Genomic DNA, 13767 nt, shown 5'->3' with positions numbered 1-13767 from the left:
GACGAATTTTAAGAATCAGATGGACTGCTAAGATAAGGAATGAGGAGGTTCTGCGCAGAATTGGAGAGGGAAGTAGTGTTTGGGAAACACTGACAAGGAGCCGGGTCATGTTGAGAGAACATCCGTAAGACATGAGGGAATGACTTCCATGGTACTAGAGGGAGCTGTAGAGGGCAAAAACTGTAGAGGAAGACAGAGACTGGAATATGTCAAGCAAATAATTGAGGACGTAGGTTAGAAGTGCTACTCTGAGATGACGAGGTTGTCACAAGAGAAGAAAAGGACGGGTGGCACAAGCAAGTCACTGATGTTCATTTTCATCTGGGCAGCAGGACAGGTATCGAAGTGTGGCCGCATGGACAGAAAAAGGATAATCTACACTGATAGGTGTAGTTCATTTCATGGTGCAGTTACGACTGTGCAGAAAGCAACAGGTAGCAAATTATGTGATGTTTTGCTGGAAGACTATTAGGCGCAGAGAAAAAAAAAACAACTAACACACTATAGTGGGTACGTAGTAAGGTACCAATTATTATGATACCGGTACCTACTCCCCAACGCCCTGTATATTAATGTTAAATAATGAAATACATCAGATTTTTAGTTGTAAAATATAAATCTGATTTTAATTAAGAGGGGCTGTTACCTGACCTCGTGAGAAACATCAAGTCTGCATCTTTGCTTGTGACTGGACGGAGCTGAATCGTAGTTTCACCGTACAGTTCGTGTGGAATCACAACTTCAGGATATTAATTTTTCATCTGTCATTTTTTTTCTTATTCACCTCCGTAGGTAAGCGCGATGGTGATGCCGGAGACCGCCATTTAGTTTTAAGGTAATTATACGTAGCAGCTGAGGTCTTTCCCGGCGGCAGCGCAGCAGAAGAGCTGTGGAGTCGACGGTCGGCTCGTTGCCAGAGCGCAGCAAATTCGCTAATTGGGGCCGATTGGCCGCCACCTACGGCCGGCCCGGCTCGGCTTCCTCATTAACAGGGGCTGCGCCACGCCTCCCACGGCCGTCTCCGTCTGCTCACAAGTCTGCTTCGCAAATCCCCGGCTGACAGCTACGATACAGGCAGCGAGGTCTGGGCTTCCCTGCATCAATGAAACACGCTATGCGAGAAAACGCCGACTTGTTAGCTTGTGATTTAAAATTACGGCTTGTCCCAAAATCTTGATAATTTCACACTACAAATTTACACTGAAACGCCAAAGAAACTGGTATAGGCATGCCTATTTAAATACGGTAAACAGAGAGAATACGGCGCTGCCGTCGACAACGCTTATACAAGGTGTTACAAAAATGTATGGCCAAACTTTCAGGAAAAATTCCTCACACACAGATAAAGAAAAGATGTTACGTGGACATGTGTCCGAAAAACGCTTAATTTCCATGTTAGAGCTCATTTTAGTTTCTTCCACCTACGCTCAATGGAGCACGTTATCATTATTTCATACGGGATACTCTACCTGTGCTGCTAGAACATGTGCATTTACAAGTACGACACAACATGTGGTTCATGCACGATGGAGCTCCTGCACATTTCAGTCGAAGTGTTCGTTTGCTTCTCAGCAACAGATTCGGTGACCGATGGATTGGTAGAGGCGGACCAATTCCATGTCCTCCACGCTCTCCTGACCTCAACCCTCTTGACTTTCATTTGTGGGGGCATTTGATAACTCTTGTCTACGCAACCCCGGTACCAAATGTAGACACACTCGTATTGTGGACGGCTATGATACAATTCGCCATTCTCCAGGGCTGCATCAGCGCATCCGGGATTCCATGCGACGGAAGGTGGATGCATGTATCCTCGCTAAGGGAGGACATTTTGAACATTTCCTGTAACAAAGTGTTTGAAATCACGCTGGTACGTTCTGTTGCTGTGTGTTTCCATTCCATGATTAATGTGATTTGAAGAGAAGCAATAAAATGAGCTCTAACATGGAAAGTAAGCGTTTCCGGACACATGATCACATAACATATTTTCTTTCTTTGTATGTGAGAAATGTTTCCTGGAAGTTCGGCCGTACCTTTTTGTAACACCCTGTATAAGACAACAAGTGTCTGGCCCAATTGTTAGATCGATTATTGCTGCTACAGTGGCAGGTTATCAAGATTTAAATGAGTTTGAACGTGGTATTATAGTCAACGCACGAGCGATGAGACACAGCTTATCCGAGGTAGCGATGAAGTGGGGATTTTCCCGTGCGACCATTTCACGAGTGTACCGTGAACATCAGGCATCGGGTAAAACTTTAAATCTCCGATATCACTGCGGCCAGAAAAAGTTACTGCAAGAACAGAACCAACGAAGATTCAAGAGAATCGTTCAACGTGACAGAAAAGCAACCCTTCCGCAAATTGCTGCACATTTCAAAGCTGAGCCGGCCGCGGAGGTCTAGCGGTTCTAGGCGCTCAGTCCGGAGCCGCGCGGCTGCTACGGTCGCAGGTTCGAATCCTGCCTCGGGCATGGATGTGTGTGATGTCCTTAGGTTAGTTAGGTTTAAGTAGTTCTAAGTTCTACACGACTGATGACCATACATGTTAAGTCCCATAGTGCTCAGAGCCATTTTAACCACTTCAAAGCTGAACCATCAACGAGTGTCAGTGTGCCGACCATTCAACGAAACATTATCTATATGGGCTTTCTGAGCCGAAGGCCCACTCGTGTACCCTTGATGACTGCGTGACACGAAGCTTTACCCCTAGCCTGGGCACGTCAACACCGATACTGGACTGTTGAATGTGAACATCTTGTGTGGTCGGACGAGTCTCGTTTCAAATTGTGTTGATCGGATGGATGTGTAGGGGTATAGACACGGCCTCATAAATCCATGGACCCTGCATGTCAGCAGGGGACTGTTCAAGCTCTCGGAGGGTCTGAATGGTGTGAGGCGTGTGCACTTGGAGTAATATTTGGTCCCTGATACCTCTAGATACGACTCTAATAGGTGACACGTACGTAAGTATCCTGTCTGATCACCTGCATCCACTCACGTCCATTGCGCATTCTGACGGATCTCGAGCAATTCCAGCAGGACATTGCGACACCCCACACGTTCATAACTGCTACATAGTGGCTCCAGGAACATTTTACTGAGTTTAAACACTCTCACTGGCCACCAAACTCCCCACACATGAACATCATTGAGCATATCTGCGATGCCTTACAACGTATAGTCCGGAAGATATCTCCGCCCCTCCCACTCGTATGAATTTATGGACAGCCTCCAGAATTCATGGTGTCAGTACCCTCCAACACTACTTCAGTCAGTAATAGAGTCCATGCCAGGTCGTGTTGAGGCACTTCTGCGTGCCTGCAGGGACCTTACGCGATAATGGGCAGGTGTACCAGTTTCTTTTGCTCTTCAGTATTTACTTGACATCTGTGTATGTAGGATATGTGGGAGTTGCTTCTCTCATGTACTGAACACTAGACACGTCCATGGGAAGCCTGAAAAGGCTGGAAAACTAGTTAAAAGTGGCTGGTTTTCGGTATCATATTTATAGACTGTATGTGCTAGACAGCGAGTTGTTTGCAGCCCTGGTTTTCGCCAGGAGTTGCTTTCTGTTGAATCTTTTAGATGTACATTAAGTACTGACACAAATCTGCCACTTACCATTACTTCCTCGCTATCGTCAACTCGTGGTACATAGAGTAATTGCAAGCTCCGAAAGGAAAAGACATAGCTTTTAAAAGGGGTGGAAACAAAGCGCCTGACAAACGCGGTAAAGCACCCAGAGGACATGATCGAATGTCAATGTCATACCCTTAAACTTGAATGATGGATGTGTAATTGGTTAAAGTTTCAATTCACTGTGAGAGGAACATTGCCTATCAGCCTGAATTTGTGTTCAGTAGTGAGAATGTTACGCAACAGTTGTCAAATGTGCCATGTTTGGGGATTAAGTTGTACCATTATCTAGCGCTATAAAACAGGGAAACAAAAAACTTGATAATACCGTACACCCGAAACATGATGCTGTAAAAACACACGGAAAGAAGATCGCAGCGGGAGGTAGGAGATAGGCGACATAAACGAATGTAGGTAAGCGTGTTTCCACATCTGCAAGATGAGATCTATTCAAACTTCACGCCAGTCGCGTAAGAGTGGCGCTAGTAGCGCACAATGAGAATGCGAATCAGATTTGACTTAAACACACGCTGTAACGGACATGAGCGTTACTTATCTTTGAGGTGTGAGGTGGTGAATTGATGTTAGTCAAGAATGCCTTTAAGGCCATAAAGACACCGTTACGAACACCTGATTCATGTTCAGCGAGGTCATGTAATAGGCTACGAGGAGCAGGATGTTCCTTCTGGGATACTGAAGAGAGACTTGTAGTAATTTAGCCACTGTAGGTGACTGCTGGCAGCGGTTGCAAGAAGACCGGTCTCTGGACGACCACGTGGCACCACCAAACGGAAACTCCATCATGTTCGACATATGGCGCTAGAACAGCGCACTCCACCTGCGGCAGCAAGCACTCCATCTGCAGCAGCAATTGGCACCACAGTGACGCAACGAACTGTTGCACATCGGTCACTACAAGGACAGCTCTATGGTAGACGCCCTGTAACATGCATTCCGCAGACTCCAAACCACAGCAGTTTGCCATTTCAGTGTTGTCAAGCGAGAGTTCATAGGAGGGCAGGATGGAGGTCTGTTGTTTTTTCAGATGAAAGCTGGTTCTACCTCGGTGCCAGTGATGGCCGTGTGTTGGTTGGGAAGGAGGCCACTTGAGAGCCAGCAACCAAGCTGTTTGCGAACTGGATACACTGGACCTATACCTGGAGTTATCGTCTGCGGTGCAATTTCGCATGACAGCAGGAGCGCTCTCGTGATTATCCCACCCACCCTGACCGCAAATTTGTACGTCAATCAGGTGATTCGACCTGTAATGCTGCCATTCATGAAGAGCATTCCAGGGGGTGCTCTCCAACAAGTTAACGCTTGTCCATATACTGTTGTGTAATCCAATATGCTCTTTGCCCGTCGATTACCAGATCTGTCCCTCGTCGAGCACAATTACGATATCATCGGACAACCCCAGCGTCATCCACATGACCAAGTGCAACAAGCATGTAACTCCATCCCACAAACTGATATCCGGCACTTGTACAACACAATGGATGCACATCTGTATGCTTGGATTCAATAATCTAGAAGTTACACCGATTTTTAATCTACCAGTATTTCACATTTGCAAAGTGTTATCCCGCACTTACATTAACCTGTGATCTTGCAATGTTAATCGCTTAAATATGTTACCTAGACAAACGTATTTCCGAAATTTCATTACTCTGCATTTATCTTATTTTTGGTGCTGAGAGGTTTTTTCCTTCAGCGTGTATTACTCTCTTGACAACTGAGTCGTGAGACGGTTGTACGACGGCTTCACAAGACGTGCCTTAGTGCTTGTTGTGGCAGGATCTTTATGATCATTGTTTTTTGATTTGGTCTTTAACATTATATACAACTAGACCATTTGTGTCATGACTTTGACACAAGTCGGCAACTTGAAGACGTTCCACGAACGAAAGCGGTCGTACCGCAGTAAATGTGTATTAATGAAGATAAGATGGTTTTAGACAAGTAAATAAAAACACCTACAGCCGTCCTTACGACTTTATTTTATTTTGTCGCTACCAGTTTCAACGCTTCAGTACGTCATTTTCAGGCTGTTTTAGATGCTACAGAGGTGGTTATCATGAATCATTAACAATGTTTTTAGTGGTTAATGTTGTTACTAGGCCTGGTAGGATAATACGATGCGTGAAAGACGTCCGATGTTGACTGTGGGTCTCCATGTGACCGGCTGGTCGAATCGTGCAATATTAAGGTTTGTGATGCATTCAGGTGTGACAGGATCTTAATGTTGGAATTCACTGAAACATGAGAGCAGACATACTGGTTATCAATGTTCCGGTCAACCACACCTGACCACTACAAGGCAGGATTGCAGTAATGTTATCAAACACATCGTAATCCCTTCAAAAATGTTCAAATGTGTGTGAATTTCTAAGGGACCAAATTGCTGAGGTCATCGGTCTCTAGACTTAACACTACTTAAACTAACTTAAAGAAACTTATGCTAAGAACAACACATACACCCATGCCCGAGGGAGGACTCGAACCTCCGGCGGGAGGAGCTGCGCAATCCGTGACATGGCGCTTCAAACCACGCGGCCACTGCGCACGGCGTAACCCCTTCACATTTTCACCCACCTGAGAACACATAGTGGACTACTTGCAACATTCTGTGTCATCCTGCTCCACTGGTCGGAGAGTCACAAGGAATACCAGGGAATTGCCATCCCATGTGTAGGCTGTCCTTAAAAGCACAATACATACTACTGCGTTTGGAGGGGTGCCTTGGCCTGTGAGCGTGGACTGCTCATATTTCAGCACTGAATTGTAGTTCTACACTCCCCCATGGGCCCATCACTGGCGAATATGGCTGCACCCACGGGAGAGATCCTATTCACCCACTGTTACAGATAGGCATAGCGGCGTTCTAGCATCATGATGTGAGGGTGGCCATCAGGTAACATTTCAGGTCATGGATGCTAGTCACTGAAGCAACTCTGACTCTACACCAGTACGTCACGGACATCCTACTTTCACATATATTATGTCTCTTACAACAGTATGGTGGTGGCGCTTTTCATCAGGAAAATCCTTGTCAACACAAGGCTTGTCTCCTTTTGTACTGTGTGCGTGGTGGTGAGGTACTCCTGCGGCGAGCATGTTCCCCCCAGACCCGTCCTCAATACTACATGGATGGGACTATCTTGCTCATCGGTTCGGTTCAAGTGGCAGTATCCAGGATATTAAGAACCAGTTGCAACAGCTGTGGGCCAGCTTGCCTCAGGAGAGGATACAACAGCTTTTTGATTCATTTCCCAATGGACCCGAGCTTCTATCGAGGAAAGAGGGATCCAACGTAGTACGGATAAGTGGATTCATAGTATCAAGTTTTTTGAAAATTGGACTCGATTTTGCGATCAGTGACATAACATCGCACCCTCTCACCCCAGCCGGCCGCTGTGGCCGAGCGGTTCTTGGCGCTTCAGTCCGTAACCATGCTGCTGCTGCTACGGTCGCAGATTCGAATCCTGCCTCGGGCATAGATATGTGTGATGTCCTTAGGTTAGTTAGGTTTAAGTAGTTCTAAGTCTAGGGGACGTTAAGCCCCATTGAGCTCAGAGCCATTTGAACCCTTTTTGGACCCTCTCCCCCCTCTAAAGTTTTGTTTCGTTTCCTCCTGGGTGCTTCACTTTTTTCGTCACACAGTGTATTATGTAAAACAGATTGTAAAACACGCTGTGTGAAACGGTTACTTAGCGGTGAAAAGATTAACGGTAGCCACGTAAAGATGAAGAACAGCACAAAATCCGTCGAAAGAATCACAATTTTAAAGAAAGTTTAAATGCTGAATTTTCGGCTGTGGAAAGGAGGAGAGTCTGGAAACAAAATACAATAAAAGAAAAAAATCGCAATACCACAAAATAGTTAATGTGGAGTAATGAAATTTCGGGAATACATCGTCTAGGTAATATAGCTAAGTGAATGACATTGCAAGATCACAGGTTAATGTAAGTGCGAGATAAGCCAATGCCAGTGTGAACTGTAGGTTCACTAACAACCGGAGTAACGACCAGAATGTCCAGTGCAAGCATGCAAACATGCATGCATTGTGTTTTATGGGTCCCGCATGTCAGTTTATGGGATGGAGTTCTGTGCCTGTTACTCTTGGTCGGTTAACACAGGGCCAGTTAGCGCTGTTCGTGGATGACGCTGGAGTTGTTTTGTCTAATGATGTCCCATATGAGCTCGATTTGAGACAGGCAGATCTGGTACTCGATCAGGCCAAGGTAACATGTCGACATCCTGTAGAGCATGTTGATTACAACAGCGGTATGTGTGCAAGCGTTACGCTGTCGCAAAACAGCCATAGGATGTGTTCAAGAATGGCAGCACTACATATCGAATCATGACACTGACGTACAAATTTGCAGTTATGGTGCGTGGGATAACCACGAGAGTATTCCTGCTGTCATACGAAAACGCATCTCAGACCATAACGCCACATGTAGGACCGCTATGTCTATCAAGCAGACAGGTTGGTAGCAAGCCTTCAACTGGTCTCCTTCTAACCAACACACAGCCACCACTGGCACCGAGGCGTTCGATACAGTTCCGCACTGTCGCCCGGTAAACGAAGTAAGAGCCTACGGAATATCAGACCAGCTCTGTGGCTGCATTGAAGACTTTTTAAGCAAACAGAACACAGCATGTTGTTCTCAATGGAGAGACGTCTACAGACGTTAAAGTAACCTCTGGCGTGCCACAGGGGAGTGTTGTGGGACTATTGCTTTTCACAATATATATAAGTGACCTAGTAGATAGTGTCGGAAGTTCCATGCGGCTTTACGCGGATGATGCTGTAGTATACCGAGAAGTTGCAGCATTAGAAAATTGTAGCGAAATGCAGGAACATCTGCAGCGAATAGGCACTTGGTGCAGGGAGTGGCAACTGACCCTTAACATAGACAAATGTAATAATAGAAAGAAGGATCCTTTATTGTACGGTTAGCGGAACAAACACTGGTAGGAGTTACTTCTGTAAAATATCTGGGAGTGTGGATGCGGAACGATTTGAAGTGGAATGATCATATAAAATTAATTGTTGGTAAGGCTGGTACCAGGTTGAGATTCACTGGGAGAGTCTATAGAAAATGTAGTCCATCAACAAAAGAGGTGGCTTACAAAACACTAATACGATCTATACTTGAGTATTGCTCATCAGTGTGGGATCCGTACCAGATCGGGTTGACGGAAGAGATAGAAAAGATCCTAAGAAGAGCATAGCGTTTCGTCACAGGGTTATTTGGTAACCGTGATAGCGTTACGGAGACGTTTAGCAAACTCAGGTGGCAGACTCTGCAAGAGAGGCGCTCTGCATCGCGGTCTAGCTTCCTCGCCAGGTTTAGAGAGGATGCATTTCTGGATGAGGTATCGAATATATTGCTTCCCCCTACTTATACCTCCCGAGGAGATCACGAATGTAAAATCAGAGAGATTCGAGCGCGCACGGGGGCTTTCAGACAGTCGTTCTTCCCGCGAACCATACGCGACTGGAACTGGAAAGGGAGGTAATGACAGTGGCACGTAAATTGCCCTCCGCCACACACCGTTGGGTGGCTTGCGGAGTATGAATATAGGTGTAGATGTAGAAAACCAGCTTTCACCAGAAAACACAGCAGGCCTACACACTGCCCTCCAATGAACTGTCGCTTGACACCACTGAAATCGCAAGCCGTGGTGGTTTGGGATCAGTGAAACGCACGTTACAGGGCGTCTGGCTCGGAGCTGTGTTTGAAGCAACCGATTTGTAGCACTGTGGTGCCATCTGCTGGTCAAATTGCTGCTGCAGATGCAGTACGATGCACTAGAGCCATACACCGGATGTGATGGTCTTCCCTCTCGGCAGTCCACGTGGACGTTCGGAGCCCAGTCTTGTTGCGACCGTACATTCTCGTGACCACCGCTGCCAGCAATCATATACAGTGGCTACGTTCTTGTCAAGTCTTTCTGCAGTATACTAGAAGGAACATTCAGCACGACCTCGTTCAAACTTAGTAAGGTGTTCATAATGGTGTCTTTGTCACCTTAAAGGCATTCATGAGTAACATCAACTCACCACGTCCAATCTCAAAGGTAAGTAACCCTCACGACCGTTACAGCGTATATTTAAAGCAAAGCTCATTTTCATCCTCATAATGGCGCCACTATTCCCATTCTTATATCATCTTTCAGATGTATAAACACGCTTACCAACTTCCGTTTATGTCCCACAGCTCCTTCTCGGCGAAGCGACTTTTTCCCCGTCAGGGTAGTTCAAAGGACATTTGGAATAAAAGGAGTACGAGTTTCCTTTTTTAATCTTGGTGTTGTAATCAAGCAACTGAAGTTTTCTGACGTTTAAACTGAGCCCTGAACAGCGTTTCGCAAGCACCGAGTTGTCGTCTGCGGAGAGCGCCACAACATTCTGGCTTCCGATCACGGCCCCGTTCATCCACCTCGTAGCCACTGACTGAAAACAAAAACATTATCTTCTACGCAGCGCTCGTACTGCACCGGCACGGCGCGTCTAGCAGTCGCGTCACGGAGCTTCCCAGAAGAGACGGACGCCCTGCGGCCAGGACTACGACCTAACGCTGCCACAGAACTGGTCTGGCCAGGCTGTTCTGGGGAGAAGTTGTGGGACGCTGCTTGCAGGAAGTCGTCAGCTACGGTGTGGCCGACAGAAAGGAACTCGTTTTAGACGGGTGTGTGGAGCAGGGAGCGGGAGGAGGTGGCGCCTACGGCGTCGGTCGGACTGGCGCCGGCCGGCGCTCCTAGCTGGCGCCGCTGCTGGGGGCTGCGGGGAGCCCTTAAAAGGGCCGTCTGCCCCTTTGGTCTGTCATGTGTGACGCCGCCTCCCGTTGAGTCTCGAAGAAGTTCTGATCTAATGTAGTTCCATAATTAACTTCTTTACATAGTTGCTTCTTCTTGCAATTATACTGTACTTACCGGTTGTTGGTGAACTGCCAATTTCGTATCACCTACCGCTTTGAACAGAGCAAAGACACTTTTTTTGCCTTCAGCATTTAACGGTGATTTAGCCAGTTAAAAGGCAAACAAGTAATACAGGGTGAAAAGTATTTAAACCGACAAACTCTGGGAAGTTGTAAGGGACGTCAAAACAAATATTTTTCCCTAATGTCATTTTTTCCTATGAGGATTATTTAAACCGGTAGAGACCGTATTACGTTGTTAGAGGCCGTATTACGATCTTCAGTTGTTAGAGGGTGTATTACGCTCTTCAGTTGTTGGCAACTGCTGTCCACCAGTGTAGTAGTGCATTGTCTCTGTTTATTAATGGAGCGATACATCTGGGGTGAGTACACTGATATGGTTGGTGCGTACTACGTAGCGCACCACAACGGACGAGCTGCAAAGCGGGTTTATCAACAACAATATCCTAATCACCGTATCCCGCATCATACGACCTTTGCTGCTGTGTACCAACGTCGGCGTGGGACCGGGTCATTTAGCAGGTTACCTGGACAGGGACGCCGTCGCACGGTAAGAACGCCTCAATTTGAGGAAGCTGTCTCGCAGCATGTCAAACGGGATCCTTCAATCAGCACTCGTGCAATTGCATGTTACATGCGGACGAATCAGATGAATGTAAGAATAGTCCTTCGAGAGCAATTGTTACGTCCATTTCACTTACAGCGTGTCCACAACCTGGAACCAGTTGATAATCCACCCAGAGCACGGTGGTACCTGGAACAGTGTGAAATGCATCCTACATTTCCATCCTCTGTGTTGTTTACCGATGAAGCAATGTTCGGGCGTGATGGAGTCTACAACGCGCACAATTCGCAAGTTTGGATTGAGGATAATCACCATGCCACAGTTACTAGCACTCATCAAGTGCGGTTCTTCGTTAATGTGTGGGTCGGTGTTGTTGGGGACTGTTTAATTGGGCCGTATCTGCTACCTAGGCCATTAAATGGCAGGCACTATTACGTTTTTTTCTCGCCAGAACATTGCCAGAATTGCTGAAAGACGTCACGCTCCCTACAAGACAACGTATATGGTTCCAACATGACGGGACGACGGCACATTTCAGTTGTCGTGTGCGTCGATTCCTGGACCGGAGGTTTCCAGAAAAGTGGATTGGCAGACGTAGTCCTGTACCATGGGCTGCTCGATCCCCAGATATGTCCGTTCTGGACTCTTTGTGTGGGGAGAGATGCGCAACACTGTTTACGTAACTCCTGCTGCATCAGAAGAGGATCTTGTTGCGGGATAGTAGCAGCAGCAGGAACAATTCAGGATTCTCCTGGGGTTTTTGCCCGTGTCAGACAGAACATGATCCGACGGTGTAGCCTTTGTTTACGTGTCAGTAGAGGCATTTTTTTGAAAATCTACTGTAATTGAAATTGGGTTCTGTTAATGTGTTGTGTCTTGGTCATAAAAAAAGGGAAAAGTGTTTGTTGGTTTAAGTAATTTTCCGCCAGAAAAATCTTTCTCTGCCGGTTTAAATACTCCTAATAGGAGAAAATGACATTAGAGAAACATATTTGTTTTGATGTCCCCTACAACCTCCCACAGTTTGTCGGTTTAAATACTGTTCACCCTGTATACAGCACAAAAGAAACTGGTAGCATAAAGTGAGAATAAACAGACAAAAGTTTAAAAAAGGGCTTTTTAAGGCTCCTGTTGTTTGACTTGTATACAGAATGTCCCAGCATGAATGGCCAATATTCAGGAATACGAAAGGAACGTCATTCGAAGCAAAAATGTTTAGTGAACGTGGGCTGTAAAATGCATACCTTAAGAGCTGTAAGCACTTCTTCTCTTCAGCAGAGATGTGTTTCGCACTAGTGAAGATGAACAAGTGCCCATAGCTCTTAAGGCACGCGCCTTAGAAACCGTATTTGCTAGACCTTTTTGTTTCGAAAGATCGTCCGTGTCATATCCCTGAATACTGACCATTCCTCCTGAGAAATCTCCCGTCGACAATGAGGTCATCAGAGGCGGAACACAAGCTCTGATTAACGAAGGATGGAGAAGTAAAGCGACCACATCCTTTCGAAGTAAACAACTCGGTATTAGCCTTAAACGAATTAGGGAAATCACGGAAAACCTACATCAGGATGGGCGGACGCGGGCTTGAACCGTCGTCTTCCCGAATGCGAATCCAGCATGCTTAACCACTATGTTATCCCGCTCGGTGACATTTGTACTATTAACAAAACTGCAGCTAACACGAAGTCAGTTAAGTGGAAAAACGATTTAGAAAGAGCATAAAATTAATATAGAGGAAAAAAATAAATGGGGCACAGCTGTAACTCGCTTAGCCCACTACGAGTACGAGTGAGGACTCAAATCGGCAATATAAAGCCAAACTGCATTCATGAAACCAAGTCTCGTAGCTGCGACAGTTGAAAAACGAGGTATGTTCGCGGAGCAATGCAGCGGTATTAACTTTCCTTTAAACGGCTAAGTCCGATGTTCACGTCCGGTCGCGCCGGCGGCCGCAGAATGAGTGCGTTTGAACGCTAGCGCTGGAAAAACGAGTTGTGTTCCTAACGGGACCCTATAGTGGTCACGAGAGCAATTTAGTGAATACCAATGCAAGAAAGTGCTAGCGTATAGAAGATGGTAACTAAGGGTTTGGTTACATCGCCAGCCGCAGCTCACCAGAGGTGAAACTGCTCAAATTCGTAAAATATTGCAAGCTGCAGGAACTGTAATATTGCATTATCAGGGCATTTTCAGTAGAACATGAAGAGACATCTCACATAGAAGTCACAAGTTTATTTACATAGCGTGATATTGCTCTATGAGGATAGATATGAGAGCATGCCACCGAGTTTTTTGTATGAAAACTCTTAAAGTTCTTCAAATAAGACAAAAGTAATATATATCTTTAGGAAATTTGTGGTAAGGTCTTATGGGACTAAACTGCTCAGGTCATCGGTCCCTAAGCCTACATACTATGCGCTTTGCCGCTAGAGGGCTCCAATTGTAGCGTGTAACATGGTAGTGCGTGAGAAATAGTGCGCTGTAATCGAATTTCGTATTCCAAGAGTCCGTCCACACACTGAGCACCCTCTACTTCAGAACAACAATGCCAGAGCTCACGCGAGCGCTGAAACGTCAGCAACAATCCATCGCTTTGGGTTCACTGCCATCGTTC

This window comes from Schistocerca gregaria, chromosome 7 (assembly GCF_023897955.1).
Source record: "Schistocerca gregaria isolate iqSchGreg1 chromosome 7, iqSchGreg1.2, whole genome shotgun sequence".
In the NCBI taxonomy this organism is placed as follows: domain Eukaryota; kingdom Metazoa; phylum Arthropoda; class Insecta; order Orthoptera; family Acrididae; genus Schistocerca; species Schistocerca gregaria.
The sequence above is the reverse complement of the archived record's forward strand: the minus strand, read 5'-3'. Positions refer to the sequence as shown.